The sequence below is a fragment of the Amblyomma americanum genome, chromosome 4 (assembly GCF_052857255.1).
Source record: "Amblyomma americanum isolate KBUSLIRL-KWMA chromosome 4, ASM5285725v1, whole genome shotgun sequence".
Lineage (NCBI taxonomy): Eukaryota > Metazoa > Arthropoda > Arachnida > Ixodida > Ixodidae > Amblyomma > Amblyomma americanum.
Genome location: NC_135500.1, coordinates 94,790,874 through 94,815,719, shown reverse-complemented (window position 1 = coordinate 94,815,719; position 24,846 = coordinate 94,790,874). Strand labels below are relative to the sequence as shown.

The 24,846-nt window shown below is 47.7% G+C and overlaps 1 protein-coding gene and 1 pseudogene across 1 annotated transcript in view; both read right to left on the bottom strand.

The window, feature by feature from the left end:
• LOC144129681 (uncharacterized) overlaps positions 1-24,846 on the bottom strand; it is a 155,842-nt gene that overhangs the window by 48,646 nt on the left and 82,350 nt on the right. The window lies entirely within an intron of this gene.
• Positions 3,172-17,796, bottom strand: LOC144127677 (uncharacterized; annotated as a pseudogene).

Below are 24,846 nucleotides of genomic sequence, written 5' to 3'. Positions count from 1 at the left end.
GGAAAATTATTATTTGGCTCCATGAACCTATGCAGAGCTGTCGGAATAGTTGGGTTGAATAGATACATGTTTAAATTTTGACGGCACTTCTCTGTACGGGTTTTGCGATGGTTCCCTTAACCACGCTGTGATGAATTTCTAGTTTTATCGAATTCGATGAACCTCAGCTATAAGAAACGCTCCTCCATGCAGCTTTTCAAGGGCGGGAAGCTTTATCACAAGCACCATTCCACCACGGCCAAGGCGTTTTGTTCGTGACAGCGGAACGAACAGTGGACGCAGATCGCTCAGCAGCAGCTAACATCGGATCTACATGGGTTATCTACAGAGGAAAGCGCATCAAGATTTTGTAAGTAACGGCTTGCAAATTTATGGGCTGTATCACTATACATGGGGGAAAAGGACAAGATAGCCAGGGTTGTTGAAAGTGGTCACTGGACGTGAAACAGTCGCCCTGCAGCACCCCTACCACACCTGCTGCCAACGTTAATAAATTACTGATTCAGAAACCCTTCGCGTAAAGGTTACGACCGAGAAAACGCACCACAAATGTCATTCGCAGACAACCACGACCACGAAAGCTGCCTACATGAGTCTGGGCGGCAACCTCAGAGAGCGTAATGTTAACTGAAGTCCCATCCGAGGACTATATCCTGCTAGTAGCGCTCAGTAAACTGCCTTAACATTATGATGAGTTTGCACTTGTTGGGATGTAAACATTTCCGATTGTAATGTTTGCTCACCCGCGATACATCAGTGGTGCGGGCGAGGCTCAATTTTCATAAGCATTTAAATGCCTAAAACTACAGTTCGTATATTTGTGCACTCCGGTGTATGGCGACATAGAAAGCTGAGGGCTGACAGTCCGGAAGCATAACTTTCCGAGTGATAGCTGTCCGTTGAGGTGTTTTTGAAGAAATAATATTTACTAATTCTTTCCTCCCCACTGCAGTCTTTACTATCAGCTTTGAAAACACTAAACTTTTCTCAATAGAAAAAGGCCAAGCGGATGAAAGCTCATGTTTAGGTTATGTGTAGAGAGAAGGTGGTCTAAATACGTAAGGGATGGTACCCCAGAGCGGCTATTCTATTGTGATACTTTCCAATTCACAATGATCAGTGTCCTAACTTGGAGGCTGCGTCAGTCTCTTGCAACACACCATACTAGAGAAACATCCTTGGGCGCCTTTTTCGGTCTTGACCTGTGGACGTTCGGACTTTGAGGGCGAAGAAGCTGGACGGTCCTTTATAAGGCAAGCCATTTATGCATCTGTTCTTAAAACGTCGGCGTGAGGTACTCTGCAAGGAACTCTGCCGGTAGGCGACACCTGAGGCGCAACATGAGCAGGACACGACGGAGTGGAATTAGCAATACATTTTGACAGAGTAGCAGGCAATGTTGCGATACTGGGCGGTGAGGGACAAACTGTCCCGCAACAAGTTGGGATGCCTGGGAACAGCTGCTAAGCACGCGATCATCCAGTGCTGAAAGCGCCTTTTCTACTGTTGTCACAGCCGATGATGACAAATTGGCGTCTATAGCATCTATATGGAAAGAAAAATGATAGGTGTAACGTTAAAAGACCGGAAGCGGGCAAAGTGGGTGAGGGAAGAATCGCGGGTTAATGACATCCTAGTCGAACTCAAGAGGGAAAAATGGGCTTGGGCTGGGCATGTAATGCGAAGGCAAGATAACCGCTGGTCCTTAAAGGTAACGGAGTGGATTCCAAAAGAAAGTAAGCGTAGCAGAGGGCGGCAGAAGGTTAGGTGGGCGGATGAGAATAAAAGTTTGCAGGTATAGGTGGGCGCCGCTGGCAAAGGACATGGTTAATTGAAAAGGAATGGGAGAGGCCTTTGCCCTGCAGTGGGTGTAGTAAGGCTGATGATGATGATGATGATGATGATGATATCAGCAACAGATAAACACACGAGACCGGCGTAAGAATGTTTTCTCCCTGAAGCCATATTTATGCGCTTCTCTGGAGCATCACATTTTGGATGATGTCTAACAAACTTTGCTCATCTAAACGTTTCGGACAACGGACGTCACCGAATGAATGATCGTTGCTGCAAAGGCGACAGCTATGATTACCAGAGGCGCAGCTGTTAGCAGACTGGCCATTGCCGCAAACAGGGCAGCGTGTTGACGACTAGCACGCTCCGCCACTATGCCCTAACCGCCAGCAGTTAGTGGCTGTCGAATCGAGGATGCAGAGCGTCTACCCGGCATACAATAGGCCAAATGTTTAGCTCTGGAGGTCAGGTGGACCCAGCAAAATTTATTACTGACAATCGCTGTGCGAAATACACTCATCTCCTTACTGCAGGGGTAGATTGAAATTGCCACAACTTCTGCACTTTGAATTCTTCCAACTAATCTAAAGAGATATATGATGAGTACTATGCCTCTGATGCATGACAGCTGTTCCGAGAAAAGGCCATAACCAGCGTTGATGAGATTGTTTTGCACTCAGATTGTTTTGCACTCTAGCAAGTCACACCCTAATCCTATGCTTGAGGACTTGAAAACGTTCCCCGCCTCCCTAGCGGACGCATTTCAGAGATCTGAGGACAGTGCTTTTAACAGTTTCTGAATTACTGTTTGATTGTCCTGGGGTTTTTTATATTTCTTGTTTCAACGCGACTATGAGCGAGCTCCACGCAAAACACAAATTCAATTTTTCTGCAACGAATCAAATGTCAAGCTTTGGTCTGGCAAGTCTGCGAACCAAACTGCCGATTCCCTTTCTAGGGAGCTCAAAGACACGCTACAGTAAATTTTGAACAGAAATTCAGATTACTACTGACAAAAAAGAAAAGCTGGCGGAGTTGTCGTCCACTGACATCGCACAGAACACGGGCGTTTGCGTTTCGCCTCCATCGAAACACCGCCTCCGCGGTCCGGTTCGAACCCGGTTACTTCGGATCAGCAGCCGAGGGCCCTAACAACTGAGCCACCGCGGCAGGTAAAAGATCGTGAAGAGCAAAACCACAAAACAGGACGGGACTGAGGCAGGCGACAACACAGGGCGGTACTGACAAGTGAACATTTATTGAAACACAGCAGAGCTTATAAGGATCAGTCACGCGTGTAATCTGGAAAGCAATCATAAATCATGACGAAAGCATTCAGTGCGGCAGAAGGAATGAAACCGAGCAAAAATGATACAACTAACCTGCGCAAAACCAAGCAAAAGACAACCCGCAGGTTAATTGTATCATTCTTGATCGGTTTCATTCCTTTCGCCGCACTGAATGTTTTCGTCATGGTTGCCATTGAACTGTTTCTACGTGCTTCATCTCCTTTTTATGATTTATGATTGCTTTCCAGATTACACGCGCGACTGATCCTTATAAGCTCTGCTGTATTTCAATAAATGTTCAGTTGTCAGTACCACCCTGTGTTGTCGCCTGCCTCAGTCCCGTCCTGTTTTGCGGTTTTGCTCTTCACGATGTCATACCAACTGGCCTACACCAAAGTCCTTGTAAGGTAAAATATCCATCAGGTGGTCTAAATTAATCCGGAGCCCTCCACCACGGCACCTCTTTCTTCCTTTCTTCTCTCACTCCCTCCTTTATCCCTTCCCTTACGGCGCGGTTCAGGTGTCCGCCGGTATGTGAGGCAGATACTGCGCCTTTCCTTTCCCCAACAGCCATTTCAATTAAGTTGTTGTCCGCCGTCGAAAAGGTGGCCGAAATCCGTCCACTCCCTTCATGAAAGCTGATCCGGAGTTCCCGGGTTCGAACCCGACCGCGGCGGCTGCGTTTTTATGGAGGAAAAACGCTAAGGCGCCCGTGTGCTGTGCGATGTCAGTGCACGTTAAAGATCTCCAGGTGGTCGAAATTTTTCCGGAGCCCTCCACTACGGACCTATTTGTTCCTCTCTTCTTTCACTCCCTCCTTTATCCCTTCCCTTACGGCGCGGTTCAGGTGTCCAATGATATATGAGACAGATACTGCGCCATTTCCTTTCCACCAAAAGCCAATTATTTATTTATTTATTCATGAAAGCGCTTCACCCGGTGTTCATCACAGGTACGGCACGTTATACAGAACGCCCACTGCCCAACCGAAGTGCCCCCTCTGGCTGATGTCCACTTGGCAAACGCTTTCTCTAGGAATCCGATGAATCCGAGAAGTTTAGGTAAGGACACGGTATGTCGAAGGCAACACCGCTTACAGTTTTTTGGAATGAAATAATGGCGCTGAAAACGACACTCTCGAAAAGTCCGAGAAAGACAAGGACTCGTCTTGCATTCATGGTTTCCGTATATATTTGCTGGCCTGGCTGCAAATAAAGACAGTCGAGAGTTAGCGTGGGTTCTTGTCTTTCTCGGCCTTTTCGTGAGTGATTTTTTAACGCAATTATTTCATTCCAAAAAAGTTATGCACTATCTAGCCCATTTACATGTTTTTCTAAACCGTTCAAAGGAGAGGGAAATTGATTCCCACACATTTTTCGCTGTAGAAAGTAAAGAAAGGTTACGCAGTGCGACTTTCCGGTCAAACACCTTCTTGCGCATCGAGAGACACCTCGCTGCTGACGTCGCATCAGCGCACAACAGCACGTTTCTCGCATTACAAGGCCAGCGCCAGCTAAGACGCCCGAGTGAGACACGTGCCGCGGCCGTCTTCAAATAGCTTTCTCAGCCGGCCCCGGCGGAGGGATCCTGTACCGGATGACTTATTGCTAAGATATCGTTGAAGAATCCAGCTCGTGCTCCGCTCTAATGACGTCCTCAAATAGCGGCGAACCTAGCCGTTAGCGCAGACTACGTGATTCACCGCAATGCCTATCTGCGTACGCACTCCGCAATGCTCGCAGAAGCGCTAGCAGCCGGCGGCATAACGCCTCGAGACACGATGCACGAGCGCTCGCCCCTCGCGCCGCTAAATGGGCCGGCGGCGATAAGCGGTGTCGCGTGTGTCGTTGGGTTTCACAACGGGGATTCATTAGTACTCCGCGGAGGCGTCGGTGGCAAGCGCGACGCACGTGAGCGGGCGTTTAACGCGTTGCCGAGTGACGCAGGGGGACGCCCGTGAAGCAGCGGGGACGCCGAAACACCTATTATCTACCCCGTGTGCACAGGGAAAAGGAACGTGCAGAGCCGATCACACTTGTCTAGAGCGCTCGGGCTATGTGCTGCGGAGCAAATTAACTGAGATCTTTTCACAGCTGCTTTGCTAGCGGTAAGGCGCTGGTGTCTTTGCGGTTCACGTGCCTATTCTGCTGCTCTCCAGCGCATCACATTATCAGTGAAAGTCAATACCTGCTTTAGAATTCCGCTTTATTTCCCCCGGATTCCAACTCTCGAGCACTCTAGACAAGTGTGATCGACTCTGTACTTGTTTTTAGTAAAGCGAAAAATCACACCAGAGGAAAAGGGCAGGGGGATGCCGAAACAGGAACATCGAACCCCGCTTGTAGTCACGTACGCCTTTACAAACTCGTCTGTACGTGTTCGGATATATCTTTTGGAATCGAAATCAATATGTGTGCACCCCGCAACGAAAGGAAGATCAGTGATAGCGACGTTTCGTGGGCGAATCGATTCCTGGTTTCTGCATATCGAGTGGGACATGGCTAGCATAAATGCGCTGCGTGCTTTCAAGGTTGTGCAAACCGGAAGCCGCATAGCGAAAACTGAGCGAAAATATTCCGTCGGTGCTAGCGCTACGCGAAGATTCGAAAATATCTACTCCATCGCCTTGAACTTCGGCGGTCAGTTCGTGCAACTTAGTTGTATTTCTGCAAATTCTCATTTTCTTACAAAAAAAAAACATACAAACAAACGTGAGAGTGCGTGCCTGAAGAAAGCCTTCCAAAAGAAATAAAGAATTTCCTCTACTGACCCAAGAAATAAGAGTTGAAAGCAGAGCTGAAGTCCTTTTTGATTTTAAAAATATTCCTGTAGGATTCAATTCTATGCTGTATCTCTCGTGTCGACATAGGCCAAAATTACGCTTGCAGGCGTACTGGTTGCACACCGACTGATAATATGAGAGAATCCCTGCCATGAACAGTAACCTTTAGGGCTGTCACAGCCAACACGAGTGAAGTTTGCGATCGCACTCGCGAGCCATTTCTGCTTTACGCGCCAAAGTCACTCTTTCTTGAGTGATCTGACTCGCACACATGGAAAAGATTGCTTTTCGAGCGCCTTGTACAAGTAATTTGGACCTTCCGCCATTAAAACGACTCGTGACGCGCTTCACACACAGCTTCTATAGAAACAAGCAAACAAGAAAGAAAACAAAAACATGCCATTAAAGCGGCTTCTTCATTAGCACTCCGTGTTCGTCCGGCATGTTAGTCTACTGTCTTCCTTGCGCGGTGCCTGCCCACATGATAACAGGCCACTTCTTGTCGCGAACAAAGAAGCACGGATGCTTGGTGTGTGTTGTGCCGCTTTTATAATGCTTGTTCTTATTAAGAAATATCGTTGCTACTGTTACAATCGGTTATTTGCACTGAAAAAAATTAGCAATGCAGTGTTTCGAACAGCAATCTCGTAAATACAATGTGTTATATTACGCATCCCGAAGTGGCACTTCGGTCATGAATGACACCGCCGCAGAGCGCTCGGGACATGAGGTTTGTTAACGTGCGCTGACATCGCACAGCACATAATAGTTTGCGCGTCTAATCGCCGTCGAAATGCGGCCGCCGTGGTGGGGATTCGATCCAGCGACCTTCGGCTGAGCAGCCGAATGCTAGAGCCGCTGCCATCGCGCCGGGTCAGATACACCCAATATCTGCCAGGTGCCATATAGTGCCGGATACTAAATCAGAAACAATATATCTGACCCACTATCAGTTTCGCCCAGTTAGACAGGTAAGTCGAGCCATTCGATTCAATATGACGCCTGTTAGAGGGTTTCGCAGAGCAGTATTCAGTTCTGGCGTGAAAAACATTTTAGCTTAATAAATTGCATGAAACGATCGCGACGCAACCGAAACAGACGCAAAATGATGCACATACGCGCATGCTGCATTGTAATAAAAAAATGCATCCTTTTTTTTTTATTGCGAAAGCACTACTTCCCAAGATGAAACCAAACCAACAATATTCCTTTTTCCTTTACTTAGAGGGTGCAGAAATAAAGTAAATATTGCCGCAATTGGGGATCGAACCCTCGGCGGCGCAAACAGATCAGCTTCGCTGGACATTGCATGCGAGCAATGTGCTATCGCCGCAGCCGATCACGCCTCGTGTTAAACTGTTGTTGTTGTTGCTTGCCTAACAAAATGCCACATACCCACAAATCTGCAACAGACTCTCATGCTGTGGATTGCACATCGTCGTCTTCATCAACTTCATCTGCGGCGCTAACAGATCAGATCAGTTCAATATCGCTGCAAAACTTGCCGCCGACCGAGCAACTCAAAACCACGAGCCAAGTAGGCTAAACACATGCTTTCGCATGTCTACTCGGTCCAAGTACGTTAAAGCCCTATACAAGTTTATTGTTTCCAAGGGAAGATGGGGAACTAAACACCTTACGCTGAGCGCCGCAAGGTTACGGGAGAAAAGACGAATCTTGTGTACGTTAACACCGGGACAGAAAAGTGTGCCATGCATCACTATGCTGTTAGTTTATGGAATATTTATACTATAGGCTTTGTATTTGCACACGTGCTTCACAAATAGCGAGTTACAAACGCAAAAGCGTTTCCTAATATGATCTGGCGGCTTTATCAGGAGGGAACAAATATCAATGTTGATTGAACTGTTGCGAAACCTTCTTGTGCGAAACTTTTCCATCGGTATAGGGCTCCGGTTCTTTGAAAATAATTTTTCACGATGTTCTTATACTGCATTTAATTAAAAGCAACCGAGCGCTAATTAGCGAAGTAATACCAGATCATAAGTAATACCAGTGTGTCGGCACCTGCGAATTGAGAACATTCATCGCCCCAGCCACCGAGCGCCTGTTTTGCACGCGACCGGTGCGAACAGATCTGGTACTCCTTTCTCAAAAGTTTGGCGGACTGAAGGCATGTATGGTTTAACGCCGCAAAGTTGCACATGAGTGAATGAGATACGCCATAGTGGACCGCTCGGGGCTAATTCCGACCGCCTGGAGTTCTATAACCATATCTGGGATGGGACAGCACATGGCCATGTTTTGGGCTCCACCTCGACAGAAACACCGCTTCCGTGGCCGGGATTCGAACCTGCATCTTCACGCTCAGCACCTGAACCCCAAAGCCTCTGAACTACCTCGGCACGTGCTTTCTAGCTTGCTGCTTTCCTACAGCCGTTTGAGGTGATCATGCTATCACAGAATTCAGCACAAGTCTGAAGTGTATGGGCAGATCTGAACATCGGGAAATACGTATAATCAGGAATCACCCCAGTCAAATCAAGCCGACTACAACTTTGGGGCATAAAAATCGCTAACTGCGGTTCAACCGTTTAAGTACGGCGCGGGTCAGACGAACTGAGCTAATCAAGCTTCTACGGTTCCCTTGCCTGTTCAACCGCTTGATGTCCGGCGCGGATCAGACGAAGTGAGTTAATCAAACTGCTATGATTTTTCTGCCTGCTAAACCTTTGATGACGACGCGGACCAGACGAACAGAGTTAATCAAGCTTCTACGGTTTCCTTGTCTGTTCAACCATTGATGTATGGCTCGGATCAGACGAACTGAGGTAATCAAGCTTCTACGGTTCCCTTGCCTGTTCAACCCCTGATGTCCGGTGCGGATCAGACGAACTGAGGTAATCAAGCTTCTACGGTCCCTTGCCTGTTCAACCATTGATGTCCGGTGCGGATCAGACGAACTGAGGTAATCAAGCTTCTACGGTTCCCTTGCCTGTTCAACCCCTGATGTCCGGTGCGGATCAGACGAACTGAGCTAATCAAGCTTCTACGGTTTCCTGTCTATTCAACCCCTGATGTACGGTGCGGATCAGACGAACTGAGCTAATCAAGCTTCTACGGTTTCTTGTCTATTCAACCCCTGATGTCCGGCGTGGGTCAGACGAACTGAGCTAATCAAGCTTCTACGGTTTCTTGTCTATTCAACCCCTGATGTCCGGCGTGGGTCAGACGAACTGAGCTAATCAAGCTTCTACGGTTCCCTTGCCTGTTCAACCGCTTGATGTCCGGCGCGGATCAGACGAAGTGAGCTAATCAAACTGCTATGATTTTTCTGCCTGTTAAACCTTTGATGACGACGCGGACCAGACGAACAGAGTTAATCAAGCTTCTACGGTTTCCTTGTCTGTTCAACCATTGATGTATGGCTCGGATCAGACGAACTGAGGTAATCAGGCTTCTACGGTTCCCTTGCCTGTTCAACCCTTGATGTCCGGTGCGGATCAGACGAACTGAGCTAATCAAGCTTCTACGGTTCCCTTGCCTGTTCAACCCCTGATGTCCGGTGCGGATCAGACGAACTGAGGTAATCAAGCTTCTACGGTTCCCTTGCCTGTTCAACCATTGATGTCCGGTGCGGATCAGACGAACTGAGGTAATCAAGCTTCTACGGTTCCCTTGCCTGTTCAACCCCTGATGTCCGGTGCGGATCAGACGAACTGAGCTAATCAAGCTTCTACGGTTTCTTGTCTATTCAACCCCTGATGTCCGGTGCGGATCAGACGAACTGAGCTAATCAAGCTTCTACGGTTTCTTGTCTATTCAACCCCTGATGTCTGGCGTGGGTCAGACGAACTGAGCTAATCAAGCTTCTACGGTTCTCTTGCCTGTTCAACCCTTGATGTCCGGTGCGGATCAGACAAACTGAGCTAATCAAGCTTCTACGGTTCCCTTGCCTGTTCAACCCCTGATGTCCGGTGCGGATCAGACGAACTGAGGTAATCAAGCTTCTACGGTTCCCTTGCCTGTTCAACCATTGATGTCCGGTGCGGATCAGACGAACTGAGGTAATCAAGCTTCTACGGTTCCCTTGCCTGTTCAACCCCTTATGTCCGGTGCAGATCAGACGAACTGAGCTAATCAAGCTTCTACGGTTCCCTTGCCTGTTCAACCCCTGATGTCCGGCGCGGGTTAGACAATTGAGCTAATCAAGCTTCTACGGGTTCCCTGTCTATTCATCCCCTGATGTCCGGCGTGGGTCAGACGAACTGAGCTAATCAAGATTCTATGGTTCACTTGCCTGTTCAACCTTTGATGTCCGGCGCGGATCAGAGGAACTGAGGTAATCAAACTGCTATGATTTTTCTGCCTGCTAAACCTTTGATGACGACGCGGACCAGACGAACAGAGTTAATCAAGCTTCTATGGTTTCCTTGTCTGTTCAACCATTGATGTATGGCTCGGATCAGACGAACTGAGGTAATAAAGCTTCTACGGTTCCCTTGCCTGTTCAACCCCTGATGTCCGGCGCGGATCAGACGAACTGAGCTAATCAAGCTTCTACGGTTTCCTTGTCTGTTCAACCCCTGATGTCCGGCGTGGGTCATACGAACTGAGCAAATCAAGATTCTATGGTTCTCTTGCCTGTTCAACCTTTGATGTCCGGCGCGGATCAGACGAACTGAGCTAATCAAGCTTCTATGGTTCCCTTGCCTGTTCAACCCCTGATGTCCAGAGCGGATCAGAGGAACTGAGTTAATCAAACTGCTATGATTTTTCTGCCTGTTAAACCTTTGATGACGACGCGGACCAGACGAACAGAGTTAATCAAGCTTCTACGGTTTCCTTGTCTGTTCAACCATTGATGTATGGCTCGGATCAGACGAACTGAGGTAATCAAGCTACTACGGTTCCCTTGCCTGTTCAACCCCTGATGTCCGGTGCGGATCAGACGAACTGAGGTAATCAAGCTTCTACGGTCCCTTGCCTGTTCAACCATTGATGTCCGGTGCGGATCAGACGAACTGAGGTAATCAAGCTTCTACGGTTCCCTTGCCTGTTCAACCCCTGATGTCCGGTGCGGATCAGACGAACTGAGCTAATCAAGCTTCTACGGTTTCCTGTCTATTCAACCCCTGATGTACGGTGCGGATCAGACGAACTGAGCTAATCAAGCTTCTACGGTTTCTTGTCTATTCAACCCCTGATGTCCGGCGTGGGTCAGACGAACTGAGTTAATCAAGCTTCTACGGTTTTCTTGTCTGTTCAACCATTGATGTATGGCTCGGATCAGACGAACTGAGGTAATCAGGATTCTACGGTTCCCTTGCCTGTTCAACCCTTGATGTCCGGTGCGGATCAGACGAACTGAGCTAATCAAGCTTCTACGGTTCCCTTGCCTGTTCAACCCCTGATGTCCGGTGCGGATCAGACGAACTGAGGTAATCAAGCTTCTACGGTTCCCTTGCCTGTTCAACCATTGATGTCCGGTGCGGATCAGACGAACTGAGGTAATCAAGCTTCTACGGTTCCCTTGCCTGTTCAACCCCTGATGTCCGGTGCGGATCAGACGAACTGAGCTAATCAAGCTTCTACGGTTTCTTGTCTATTCAACCCCTGATGTCCGGTGCGGATCAGACGAACTGAGCTAATCAAGCTTCTACGGTTTCTTGTCTATTCAACCCCTGATGTCTGGCGTGGGTCAGACGAACTGAGCTAATCAAGCTTCTACGGTTCTCTTGCCTGTTCAACCCTTGATGTCCGGTGCGGATCAGACAAACTGAGCTAATCAAGCTTCTACGGTTCTCTTGCCTGTTCAACCCCTGATGTCCGGTGCGGATCAGACGAACTGAGGTAATCAAGCTTCTACGGTTCCCTTGCCTGTTCAACCATTGATGTCCGGTGCGGATCAGACGAACTGAGGTAATCAAGCTTCTACGGTTCCCTTGCCTGTTCAACCCCTTATGTCCGGTGCAGATCAGACGAACTGAGCTAATCAAGCTTCTACGGTTCCCTTGCCTGTTCAACCCCTGATGTCCGGCGCGGGTTAGACAATTGAGCTAATCAAGCTTCTACGGGTTCCCTGTCTATTCATCCCCTGATGTCCGGCGTGGGTCAGACGAACTGAGCTAATCAAGATTCTATGGTTCACTTGCCTGTTCAACCTTTGATGTCCGGCGCGGATCAGAGGAACTGAGGTAATCAAACTGCTATGATTTTTCTGCCTGCTAAACCTTTGATGACGACGCGGACCAGACGAACAGAGTTAATCAAGCTTCTATGGTTTCCTTGTCTGTTCAACCATTGATGTATGGCTCGGATCAGACGAACTGAGGTAATAAAGCTTCTACGGTTCCCTTGCCTGTTCAACCCCTGATGTCCGGCGCGGATCAGACGAATTGAGCTAATCAAGCTTCTACGGTTTCCTTGTCTGTTCAACCCCTGATGTCCGGCGTGGGTCATACGAACTGAGCAAATCAAGATTCTATGGTTCTCTTGCCTGTTCAACCTTTGATGTCCGGCGCGGATCAGACGAACTGAGCTAATCAAGCTTCTATGGTTCCCTTGCCTGTTCAACCCCTGATGTCCAGAGCGGATCAGAGGAACTGAGTTAATCAAACTGCTATGATTTTTCTGCCTGTTAAACCTTTGATGACGACGCGGACCAGACGAACCGAGTTAATCAAGCTTCTATGGTTTCCTTGTCTGTTATACCATTGATGTATGGCTCGGATCAGGCGAACTGAGGTAATCAAGCTTCTGCAGTTCCCTTGCCTGTTCAACCTTTGATGTCCGGCGCGGATCAGACGAACTGAGCTAATCAAGCTGCTACGGTTCCCTTGCCTGTTAAACCCCCGATGTCCGGCGCGGATCAGACGAACTGAGCTAATAAGTCTTCTATGGCTTCCTTGCCTGTTCGACCGTTTATGTCCAGCGCAGGCTAGTAATAATAGGTTAGTAATTAGTAATAACAATAGTAATAATAAAGAGAGGAACTGCATGGAACAGAATTATTAAGCCAAATTTTAATAATTGAGAGGAAATAAAATTTTGCAATCCTTAGCATGGCAGTCGGTGAGATTCTAGCAGGAAATTTAGAAGAGCGGAACAAAGGGAACTGTGGTTGAACCCAAATGTGGTGGCACCAAATGATAGCAAGAGCGGGCTGCATAAATTAAGGCCAAGGGACCGCAAGGGCGCCTCCAGCAACCTTCTTCTCAAAGAGATGTATCGGCGACAATAGAGCAAAAAATGCTCTATAGTTTCAGGCTCACGGCAAAATGCACAAAGGGGAGAGAGCGCCAAACCCGACCTGTGAAAATAAAAATTTAGAGGAGGGATACGGCACTGCAGCGTCGTCAGAGATACTTCAAGCGGCCGAGATGGACAAACTTGCCGGTTCCAAGAATATCTGAGGTGCTGATAATCCGTCGATGTTACAAGTGTTGTGTCTTGCATGCTTAAAATCGCACGTCGCCCAAACCTAGGTGCTGTAATATAGGCTGTAGCTGGGATGATAGGCAACACGGGGCCGCTTAGGGAAGCCTTTGCGAGCGTATCAGCAATTTCATTAACTGTCACACTGCTGTGACCGGGAATCCATAAAAATTGAACAAGACTCAAATGAGGAGGAAGCAGGGACAAGAATGTGTTGAAAATGGGACCATCAACATGCGCGGCGAGGGACGAAAACAGAGGTAAAAAATCGGTAATTACTGCCACTGCGGTAATAGAGGGGTGTAGCTTGCGCAGGGCAAGTTCTACTGCCAGAAACTCTGCTTGAAAAATAGGGGTGAAATCTGGAAGGCGCAGTGAAAATGACCAGTCTAAATGCGAACAGAATATTCCCACACCTGCATTTTCATTGCACTGCAATGCGTCGGTTGCTGTTACAATATTTGTAGGTAGGTTCCTTGGATAATCGTCTAGTAGACCATTTAGAATACAGGGTGGCAAAAGTTTTGCATTTTGGGGTAAATATCGTCGAAAACAATCTGGAGAGCGGGCCCTCTGTATAGCGCAGGAAAGATGGCATAAATTTACACATCTAAAGGCTCGAGTAATCTTTGCACAAACACTACCTCTGGGCAATGAAGACGAGACCAGAGGGCACTAAAAAAGGAGCTCGGCTGGCAACAGAAAATGATTTGTGAACGGTGGAAATGAGATTCGTATACTCTTAGGCAAGTCTGCACAGTTAAAAATTGAAGTCGAGATTAGAGAGGGGGAATGCGGGCTTCAAGGTACAGAACATTGGTAGCCACAAATTTTAGGAGGCCGAGGCACATCCTAAGTGCTTCCTTCTCCAAAAGGACGAGAGGACGAAGTTTGTATGTAGCCGAGCCTGAAAACAACACAGATCCGAATTCTAAAATTGGCCTGACATACATTTTGTAAATCATTAATAGCGCACCTCTTCGCATGCCGTACCGGTGACTACATAGTCAACGTAACATGCCCACGGCACGAGCCCCTTTCACCGCGACCTTATCAATGTGGGGTGACCCCTAGGTATTTTAGGGATTGAACCTGCGGTATTGGTTGTAAGTGGAAAGCGAGAGAGACCACTAGAGGATTCTGTAGAGGAAAAGGATGGCGCACTTGCTAACATATAAATTCAGGTGTAAGCTGCTCAGACAGTGCTCAAGTGTACGCAAATATGACTACAAAAAGACCTTACAGGGAATGTATATCCGGCGCAGCCGCAAAAAAACGCAGTGTCGTCCGCATAGATGTAAGTGCGTACATGGCGATGGAGAGGAATTGAGCTCAACAGAATATTAAACAGCGCAGGAGAAAGAACAGCTCCTTGCGGTACACCTCTTGTTTGTTTGTACCTCTCTGAATGCATGCCATTATGCACGCAAAAGAATTCCCTGTTATAAAGAAATGCAGATATCTAAGCAACTATATAATCTGGAAACTGAAGAAACTGTAGCCTATGTATTAGCATGGAGTGTTCCACACTGTCGTAAGCTTTGGTGACGTCTAACGTAACCAAAGCCGCGACCTGGCGTTGACGACGAGCAAGGAGAATTCTGGTCTCAAGATCAGCATGAGCATTCCATATCGAACACCGTGGCCAGAATCCGAGTTGACGCGGGCTGAGTATAATTTTGGTGTCCATGAAGGCTGACACCCGAATTAGTAACACCACTTCTATTAATTTTACCATGTTCGATGTTAAAGATATTGGCCTAATATTATCCGATTCATAGCCTCCACACTGATTTTTCAGTAACGGGATCACCTTGGCCAGCTTCCACTCAGGAGGTATCCAAGTGTGTTTGATAGAGTAGTTTATAGGTGCAATGAGAAGTTGGGAGACTGCTCATAGCGAATCTTGAGCATCTTTGTAGTGACACCATCAGGACCAGGAGCAGCCGCTGTACAACTTTGGAAAGCAGCGATGGATTAACTTTTGAGGCATTATTATTTCGCACCACTGACGCAAACAACATTGGTCGCAAAGGCAGTAGAGACGAAAACCGCTTTTGAAGACCCGTGGCAATTAATTCAACCGCCTGAATATCTTCTTTAGATGACATACTAACGACTTAAGATTACTAGAACACGTGAGCAGTTTTCTAAACCGTAGAAAGATGAATAGCGCACGCCGGTTGCCCGACTTCGAAAGATAATCGAACTGTTCTGAGTCATATTTTTCCTTCGCACGAGAAACTGTGTGTTTAAAGGTGGCTGCAATAAATTTATAACTACTCCAGTTATTTGGGCACTGGTTATGAAGAAGCCTTTATCAATGCTACCTTCCTCCGCCTGTAATCTCTTGTACAGTCCGCATTCCACCAGGTAGAATTCCCTTTTGCTGGCCGCACCAGAAACTCCGACTTTTTACGGTATTCTTCTATAGCCAGACATATGCTTGTTGACTGGTGGGCCTCGGCAATGTTAGACACTGACGCAAGGGCAGAGCGCAACGCCGTCTGAAATTTGTCATAATTTACATGTGACCACAACTGAGAAGACGCAGGAGTTACACGACATACGATATCAAAATGAATAGGTATATGGTCAGTTGACGTGCCGCAATCAACAGTCGACCAATTCGTTACGCCAATGCCAGGACTAGTGAACGTAAGATCTAGAACAGATTGAGTCTGTGCACGAATGTAAGTGGCCGATCCTGAATTTAAGCACATAAGGTTGCGATCTGAAACCCAGTCCCAAAAGAGCTTGCCACATAGATTAGTCCTGATACCCCACGACACATGGTGAGAATGGAAGTCGCTAGCCACGAGAACTGGGTATTTACAGTTAGTGATTAACAAGTCCGTAGGTCTAATATCCTGTACTCCAGAGGGGAAATAACAATTTGCTATGGAAAATGGAGAGCACCCAGGAAGTACAAAGTCTAATACCAAAATATCACAGTCAGGGGACATTTGTTGAAAAAATACCTTAGGCCTGTGGCAAAATTTTGAAGAGACTAAAGTTAGTAAACCACCTCCTCTTGGCTGGCGATCTAGGCAAAATGAACGGCAATTTTTTTAAAATGAAAATGTTTGTCGCTTCGAAGCTACGTTTCTTGCAAAATTATGACATCCTGTTTAAGCTGGGTAGAAATGCAGAGTAAATCTGTGGAAGCTGAAATAATAGAGCGACAGTTCCATTGTAGAACTCGGAATGACGCTATGATTGCGAGAGCCTAGCAGCAGAAACTGCCTGCCCCAAAATGGTATCCTTGGGCTTGGTGTCAAGCTGTTGCTTCTTTGATTTGGGCTGGATACGTGGAGAAGACAACGAATGAGACATGGGGGACCCGCTGCGCTTGAGAACCCGCGCATCAGGCTCCATCATCTTGGAATCATAGATGATACCATAATCACTCGAAGTAGCCGAGGTAAGTACCGCGGAAGGGGCTGTAGTACGTTCCTGGGGCTGAGATGCTTCAGGATTTGGAGACCGGGTAAGAGTAGAGGGAATTGCTGTAGAGAGAGGGGCCAAACCGGCCTGCACGGCATGTGTAAGCTGAGTCGCTAGAACGTTTGTAAGGCACTCCGATACACTTGCGACGATCCTTTCTACCATTTTAGACATTGAAGCCTCCAACGCAGCCGCAATTGTCTGGGACAGCGTCGAGTCTAACTTGACAACTTGACGAGCGGTCACACCTGCATAACCGTGGGCACGTTCTTTCACCTCTGTAATAGTGTCACGGCGCGAACAGCGTTTTCTGTCAATTATCTCCAGAATTTGGATTTACTGCGCTCGAGAGGGGCAATTTGAGTAGTTTGCAGAGTGGGCCCCCCCGCAAAGGCAACAATTCTCATTGTTCTCAGCGCAGGTGCTCGTTGAATGACCATCGCCACAGTTGCAACACCGCATGTTGGATTTGCAACCGCCGGCGCTATGGCCATAGCGCCAGCAGTTGTTGCACTGCAGAGGCCTAGATGAGAAAAGGTCTACCCGGAAAATTAGAGGCCATGCCTTGATTTCAGAGGGGCAGGAAGTTCCGACAAAGGTGGCAATCACAGATTCTGTAGGCACCCGCATGTTGCTTACATCCCGGCAACAACGGTGCACAGCAACAACACCTGCAGCAGACAGAAGCTCAAGAGTCTCTGCTGGAGACAGGGAAGAGTCCACGCCTCGAACGATACCTTTCGCGCAAGCCAGATGTGTAGGGAGAAAGGAACTTACCCGAAGGGAGACAAAGGATGAGGCCTTTAGTAAATCTCTGACACAGTCGAGGTCTGGCGATCTACACAGAATCCCGCCGCGTCCAACCTGGCGAACCTCTGAGATTGACTCATAATGAGAAGTGGCTGACTGGAGAGGAGCCCGAACAGCTCCAGGGTTGGTCATCTTGATTGCACCGCCATCCTGAGGCACCAGCGCAAAAGGAATACTGCCGACGCCGCCGCGCAAAAAAGCTTCCAGAGGCAGGAGATCAGGGGATAGAGAAGCCGACCAGGAGGAGCTCCCCTGGTCGGGAGACTGGGTGGACATAGCCCGGGCTTACTGCCTTACCGCGTGCTTAAAGCCTACGAAACGAGAAGCCACCCGAAACTTAGCCGATCGTTCCCTGAAGAGCAGAGCAACGGCCACCGCAGAGGCTTTTTTCAAGCCGAGCATTCCCTCGTCTCTCCTCGTCTCGTTCAGGGCTACTGCTTCTTCGTTCAGTGCTACTTTATCTTCATCTTTTTCCAGGCGCACTTGGAAGGCACAGGTAACCTAGCCCTAGTCTCCCACTAGTGGTTGCGTAAATAGGGTGCGCCTGTAAGGAAGTCGGCGCCGTTGTTTTCTTATTTAGATCTGAGCTTTGTTTTTACCAAGGTACGCCAGCGGACAGACGAATGGGCAAAAAAGTGCCACTGCTTAACCTCAGGGTGCAACGAGTGATCAGCGCTAGCTGGTTTGCGGAATGGTTAACACAAAGCTCAAGCTATGCATCGTTGCAACTGGGCGGGTTCGTGGCAGAGGGCAAATGTACTCTGCAGCCTTCGCCGGAGGGTCGAGAATCATCCTAAGGTGGGCGTGATCACGGGCCGTCATCTTTGTAAATATGCACCATCATCATCATAATCATCATCATCGTCGTCGTCACCAGCGTCATCATCGGCCTATCTACGTTCACTGCGTGACAAATGCCTTCCCATGTCTCTACAATCAGGCCTGGCCTGAATCTTTTGCGGCCGCCTTAACGCCGCAAACTTCCTTATCTGTCCATCCGCCTGATTCTTTGACGACCGCTGCTACATTTACCTTCTCTTGGAATCCAGTCCGTTAGACTTATCGACAATCGTTTATCTTACCTTGGCATTACATGCCTTGCCCTCGTTCATTTATTCTCGATTTCAACTAGGATGTCTATAACTCGCGTATGTTCTCTGACCGATATTGCTCTCTTCCTGCCTCCTAGCATTACACCTACCAATTTTCCTTCAATGACTTGCTGGGATAGCTTCAGTTTTCATTATGTATATGGTGTATTAGGGTATACATAGTATTTACAGTGAATATAGTATGTAGTCCTCTGTTTTAAATGCTTTATCATTAGAAGGGTCTGTGCAGGCGAAAATGCCTACCATCGTCTCGCGTAACTGACCTTGTGACGTCATCACAACTTGCTCGCCGGATGTGAGCACACTGAACCTCCACGGTAGGTGGCGGGTAAATTAATGATTGGTCGCTAGAGGTTGCTCAGGAAGAGCAATCTGGGCCTTACAAGCCCCACCAGTGGCTGTGTTTGAAACAGCTACCTGCCGAGGCAGTGCCGCAGCCACTGCGCATGTATTTTCGCCGAAAATACACGAGCTTTCACAAATACCCAGGAAAAGCAACCCCTCCAGTGCAAGTAACAAGCCAACATAGTCAAATTTTGTCGAGCCACAGCGGCGAGGGTGATCGCGTTTTCGAAATTATAAATACTGATATCGCTATTACTAACGAACGGCGACAAATCTCTAATTGCAACCAGTTGCTTATATTTATATTAGTTAAAAAGTTATGATCAGGAATTAGTTAACCAGTTTACTACTTAAGGCGATTCGTCGCTTTTCTGTTGTCAGCCAATTCTGGTAATACTGTGTCGCAAAAACCATATTTTTACCCCAAAAAGCCTATTTTGAAAATTTTTGAAAGTGTTCGCTGAAGCACCCGGTATACAAAGAAGAGCCAGATACCAGAACTTACCTAGCCTCATACCCCCTCCCCCCCCCCCCCCCGTTAAAAAAAAATGCAGGCTACTACGTGGCTGCCCACCCTTTAAAAGGGTCACCAACCTCAACTCTCCAGAAGCTGCCGCAGCAGAGTAGCGGGGAGAAAATGTAAAGCCGAAATCAAATTCAAAGACGCAATAAGAAGCCGACCAGTGTCAAGCGAAAGGCAAAAAGCCTCCTGCTATCAAATCTTCTCCGCAAGAGTTCGTATGGCCCTGCGTAATTTTTTTTTGTTTTCAGTGAATCCCAGATTATCTTCCAAAATGACTGAGGAGGAGCGGTTGCTAGGCGGAGCGATGTCGTGAAAATTAAGCGGTGGGGGGAATTCCCGTTCCCTTTATTCGTTGTCCCGCACCCCTCGGCTACATGTCTGCTATGCCTGCCTACCATGCCTGCCAACAAGTTTCAAAGCTGTTATCGCTGGATCGTACAGACATATTCTCACCCAACAATGCGGTGCAGTTGATATGGCGTTCCGCGACAGCGTTAGGCATATGCACCGGCTAAAAACCCGGCTTTGGAGGGGGGACGGTGTGAAGGCCATTCCTTCTCCCCGTTTGTAGAGTTTACCTCGGGTCCCTGTCGAAAAATTCCTGCTGCCTACGTGCCTGGCGACATGGCATCAATTTACCCCTCTCTATTCTTCGACGTCGTCCACCCAGCCTACGACCGGTGTCGTTGACGTGGTTCGCCTCAAAACCGTATCACACACATGCTGCGGTCTTCACTTTGCACCAGTCCGGGGATTTTTGTGCCGAGGGTTTTGCTTCGGACCTAGGTGTATACTAAGAGAAGCAAGTGCAGTTGTCGTACTAGATGCGATTTGCCTCTCTCTTTGGGCTTTTCGAGTGCTGTGTAGATTTGTGAATATAACTTCCCGTTACATTACTGACACCAAACTTGTACTGAACTTTAATTGTTTGTCTTATTTCAAACACAACGTGCACGAATTGGCAAGGCGCTTCGAGCCCTCCTAGTTGTAGATTAGCGGCACATGACCCGTCGCGGTAACCCTCGGCAACTGAGCCAAAGGTTCCGGTAATGGATTCCGGCTGCGGCGGACACGTTTTACGAAGGCGAAATCCGAACACGCCCCAGTGCTTTAACGTGCATGCACGCATGCGCGTTGCAGATCTCCAGGCTGTCCGAAATAATTTGGAGCCCCCCACCAGAGCGTCTCTCTAAGCACGCGTATAACTTCAGGGCGTTAAAGCCCACTTTAAATGCCGTACCATACCATACCATACCATACCATACCATACCATACCATACCATACCATACCATACCATACCATACCATACCATACCATACCATACCATACCATACCATACCATACAATGTCTTCATGCCACACCACACCAAACCTCACCATACTATACCATGCCTTCATGCCACACCACATCACATCGCACCATACCATACCTTACTACACCTACGGCTATGTATGGCTATTAACCCGTTAACGATATCGAGTCATGCACTTAAGGCGTTACTACAACAGAATCAGCAGAAACAAGAAAATTCTAGCGTGTGCAATTGATCCACCGGTGATCAGCTGAGTGTTTATATTTTGTTCATTGTTTATTGCCAGTTTATGGCATTTATGACAGTTCATTGCATATTCGTTTTTTCTCATTTACTGGTAGCATTTCTAGCCTGCGCATTGTGCTCTCCAAGTTTTGTATTGCGCACTGTATCTGTCAGGTGTGTTTTGTTGCACTCTATGTTGCCAGTTCTATGCGATTTCATCCGCTGTGTGATTAGCGGTAGCCGGCACAGCTCACGAACCTCCCTTGAAATTACCATGTAAATAAAAACAAATGAGGGCAGTGCATTTCTCCCCATTTTTTGCACGCCTTATAGGCGCCACAGTACCGACGCAGGTCTAAGTCGGTGTCCATCTGCCCGTAGTGACGTATGCCATTTCGATCGTAATTGTAATCGTCGTGTCGTAATCTTAATCCAACCGAACGCATCAAAATCTGATCTATATTTAAAAAAAGCGTTCGATACAGATCTAATCAACACTGCTATACTCGCTAACATGCCATTCGATAGCATCGCCCTTGGACGATCCCAGCGCCCGCAGCTAGCGATACAGGCGTCTCGGCGCGCGCAATACTGTCTTATACGTCAGTGGTGTGTGTAATAATGATTTCTTTTTCCTTATGCGTCCAACGGGCGCGCGCGAGTGTTACGCAAAAATGCCTGACCCTGCGTGGCTGCTGTCGTTAGCGCAGCGTAAATGTACGTCGGGTCGCGTACAAATGCGAGCTCTTGTCCTTCGTTTTGACACACGCTTGCAGTGTGCATACTGAGTCTGTGCGGCTGCTCTTGCGTGCACATCGAAGCAAGCTGCGCGCGTTCACGCAAAGCATGGCCGTGAAACTTTCGATCCACGCACGCACTGCACCGAGATCGGTGTCCCGTTCGACAACGTTTAGACAGGAAAAGTATACTGTGTGCACGTGAGGAAGTCCCGGTGGTGTTTTTTTTTTCCACACGTCCGTTGATCTTACAAGTACATCAGAGATTTCTTTGACGCATGCAGAGCACGTGTGTTCCAGCCATCGCGTTTTCTTTTTAGTTTCTTTTTGCGTGGACCTCGTCTTGTTTGGGACTCACCCGCGTCGTCGAACACGTGTTCTTGGGCAAATGACATCAAGCTTTCTGTTGCTGTCCTTCACTTGCAAAGCTCACCGGCTTTTACTCTTGTTAGCGCATATAGAAGGATTTCGCTGGCTTTATAGGTTGTGCCTTATTTATCTCATGAAGAATGTGTTTCTCTGCGTCGTAAGGCGAACGAGAAAACTAGAGACAAGGATGGTGATATCCGTAGGCGATACCCTACTGTTTTTCTCGGCACCTTTCGATTGTCTCAGCCATATACTCGCCACGAGAAGGACGAGCTGACGTACGAACTGACGCATATTGAACCAGCGACGCTAATACTGCGAGTAAAAGGAGCATAGAAAATCTGCCGTCAACAGACGTGTGTTGTGAGTCGCAACATGTGCCACAGTACTGCTTTCAGACTCTAGCGGCTGCGTTTCGGTGATGGCGACCTGCAAATCCTCGCCTGCTGGCATTGTACGATAGGGGACATGGAATGGTGTAACCAGAGTTGTAATAAAAAGTTATGAAAAACTTATTGCACGCAAATATTTCCGGTGACTGTGCGTTTCATTTCAGGGAAACAGCCGAGAAGAGTGAAAGTGACCGAAAAAGCCTGGCGCGTCAGTTTTTTTTTTTAAATTCCGATGTAAGTAATACTCAAGAGTGTGCGAAGCATGCTCAGCTTCAGTTCATCCTCGCCAAGGATGCAGGGTGCCCACTTCATTCGCGGAGCAAAATAGAGCGTTTGCAACAGGTGACCCCTAAAAGATCTGCCCCTCGCTTCACATCATCCAGTCTGCTTGCATGGGGTTCATACCACGATGCTGGAGTAGAAGTTTATTTCCGCCGACTTTACTAAGCAAACTGGAAATACAAGCTCCACGGTTCGCAGTAATCATCGGAGGACACCCCCCTATAACGATAAGGGAAATCCCATGCTCTGTGTCTTCTAAATGCTGAACTGTGCCATTTTCGCAGCGTCCCCGTTCTGGCGCTTTAGCTGCGCCGAGACGCACGTTGCCGATAGACGACAAGAAACTAAGAGAAATCGGGCCAACGTAGTCTGGGCTGTTCGTAGATTGTATAACACAAGATGACAGGCTCATCGAGCATCTTGCCGGAGGCCGTACCCGAACACCGGATATCTTCAGCAAGCGTGTCACTTCGCTTACAGACCGGTCTTCGCCGTGAGACAAAGCCTCTTTGTCACTAAACTGGCCTGAATAACTACAATATGCTACTGTTTGCGCATCTGGGGGAAATTCTCGGGGTATTTACTCACTAGCTAAACACCAAGCACATTCCGTACCAAGCGGTCATGCATATTGAAGAATGGATGTAGAACCTTGTCATTGTACTTACCCCGAAATAACGCTGCTTAATTTGTTGCTTCCTTCTTTTGGACATTTGTTTTTTATGCGTAAGCGCACTGTCTCGTAACAGTTTTCTAGCGGTGTCAAGCTGCGTGGTTCGTGGCCTGTAGACGAACGCTCTTCCATACTTTTCGTAAAATAGAGCGCATTGTATGAAATCAAATTCAGTGATGGTTCTGCTCAATTCCTCCCGAGACACGCACACACTGGCTCCTTCGAAGCTCGTACTTTATGATCAAAGTGTGCGAGAAAGAGACGACTTTTATCTTTTCTCGTGCACTAGCTCCAGATTTTCCACTCAGCGATTTTCGAGAACTACTGCGGCACACAAGAGGCAACACGCAAGCACTGTATACACTAGGGGTGGCCAGATAGACATATGCAAAGAGCCATAAAATTAATCTTTTTAGCGATGAACTACAATATAAATGAAGCGTGGTAATTTTTTAAAATTTCTTGCAACAAGAATGGTTGTGCTACAGTTCTTTGGTTACAACATGCACCATCTAGCCTAACAAAAAGTTCCTCTAAACAAGCATCACTTCGCGGATTCTCAGGAGGATGGCGCCAGCTGGCAAGAGCGGCATACATGCGATTCTCTTCTAGAGCATAAGAGAAGCTGTCTTTAGAGGGAGAAATAGGAGAGGGTGGGGTTACAGATGCCAGTGAGTAGCAAGCCGCACTTGGTCCCGCTAGGAGCTGCAGTTTGGCCATCCCTGGCATACACATTCTGAGCCGTCTAAGGCTACAAACCTCATCGTGAAGGAACTGCTGTGCCGTCATTCGTCGACAGAGGGCAGGCGGTGCTCACTCAGAATTCTAAAAGCAAACACCGGCTATAAGGAAGAATCCGCAAGCAATATATGTGGCATGGCGAAATAAAAAGTTGGAAAGAGCCGGTTCTCTTAAAGAGCGCAGAGTTCCGCCCAAACTATTGAAATAGCGACCAACACGCTCACTCGCATAATCTCTTTATTCACAGCCCATATCGCCCATTGGCGATGCCATGTGGTGATCTCTGTATACTAATGTCTTGCACATCATTAGAAAGAAGAAAACATAAAACAAAGATTTAGTGTCTGCATCCCTTTAGGTTCTGCGAGACATTATGTTCTTAGGTTCTGTGTCAGTGAATTCCAAACTAGCAAGGACGGCAAGGTCGCGCATTGTATTTAAGACCTCTTGTTGCTTTGATGTACGCTGGTCGCCGTCTTATCACACACTAAACAAATTTTCACCCTTAAGGGTGCAAATCAGCTGTCCCCAGACGAACACCCTTTTTGGGTGCTAAAAAGGGTGCAGAGATCAGCCCCCTTCAGGAAGGGTGCGCAGCATGAAAGTTTAGAGG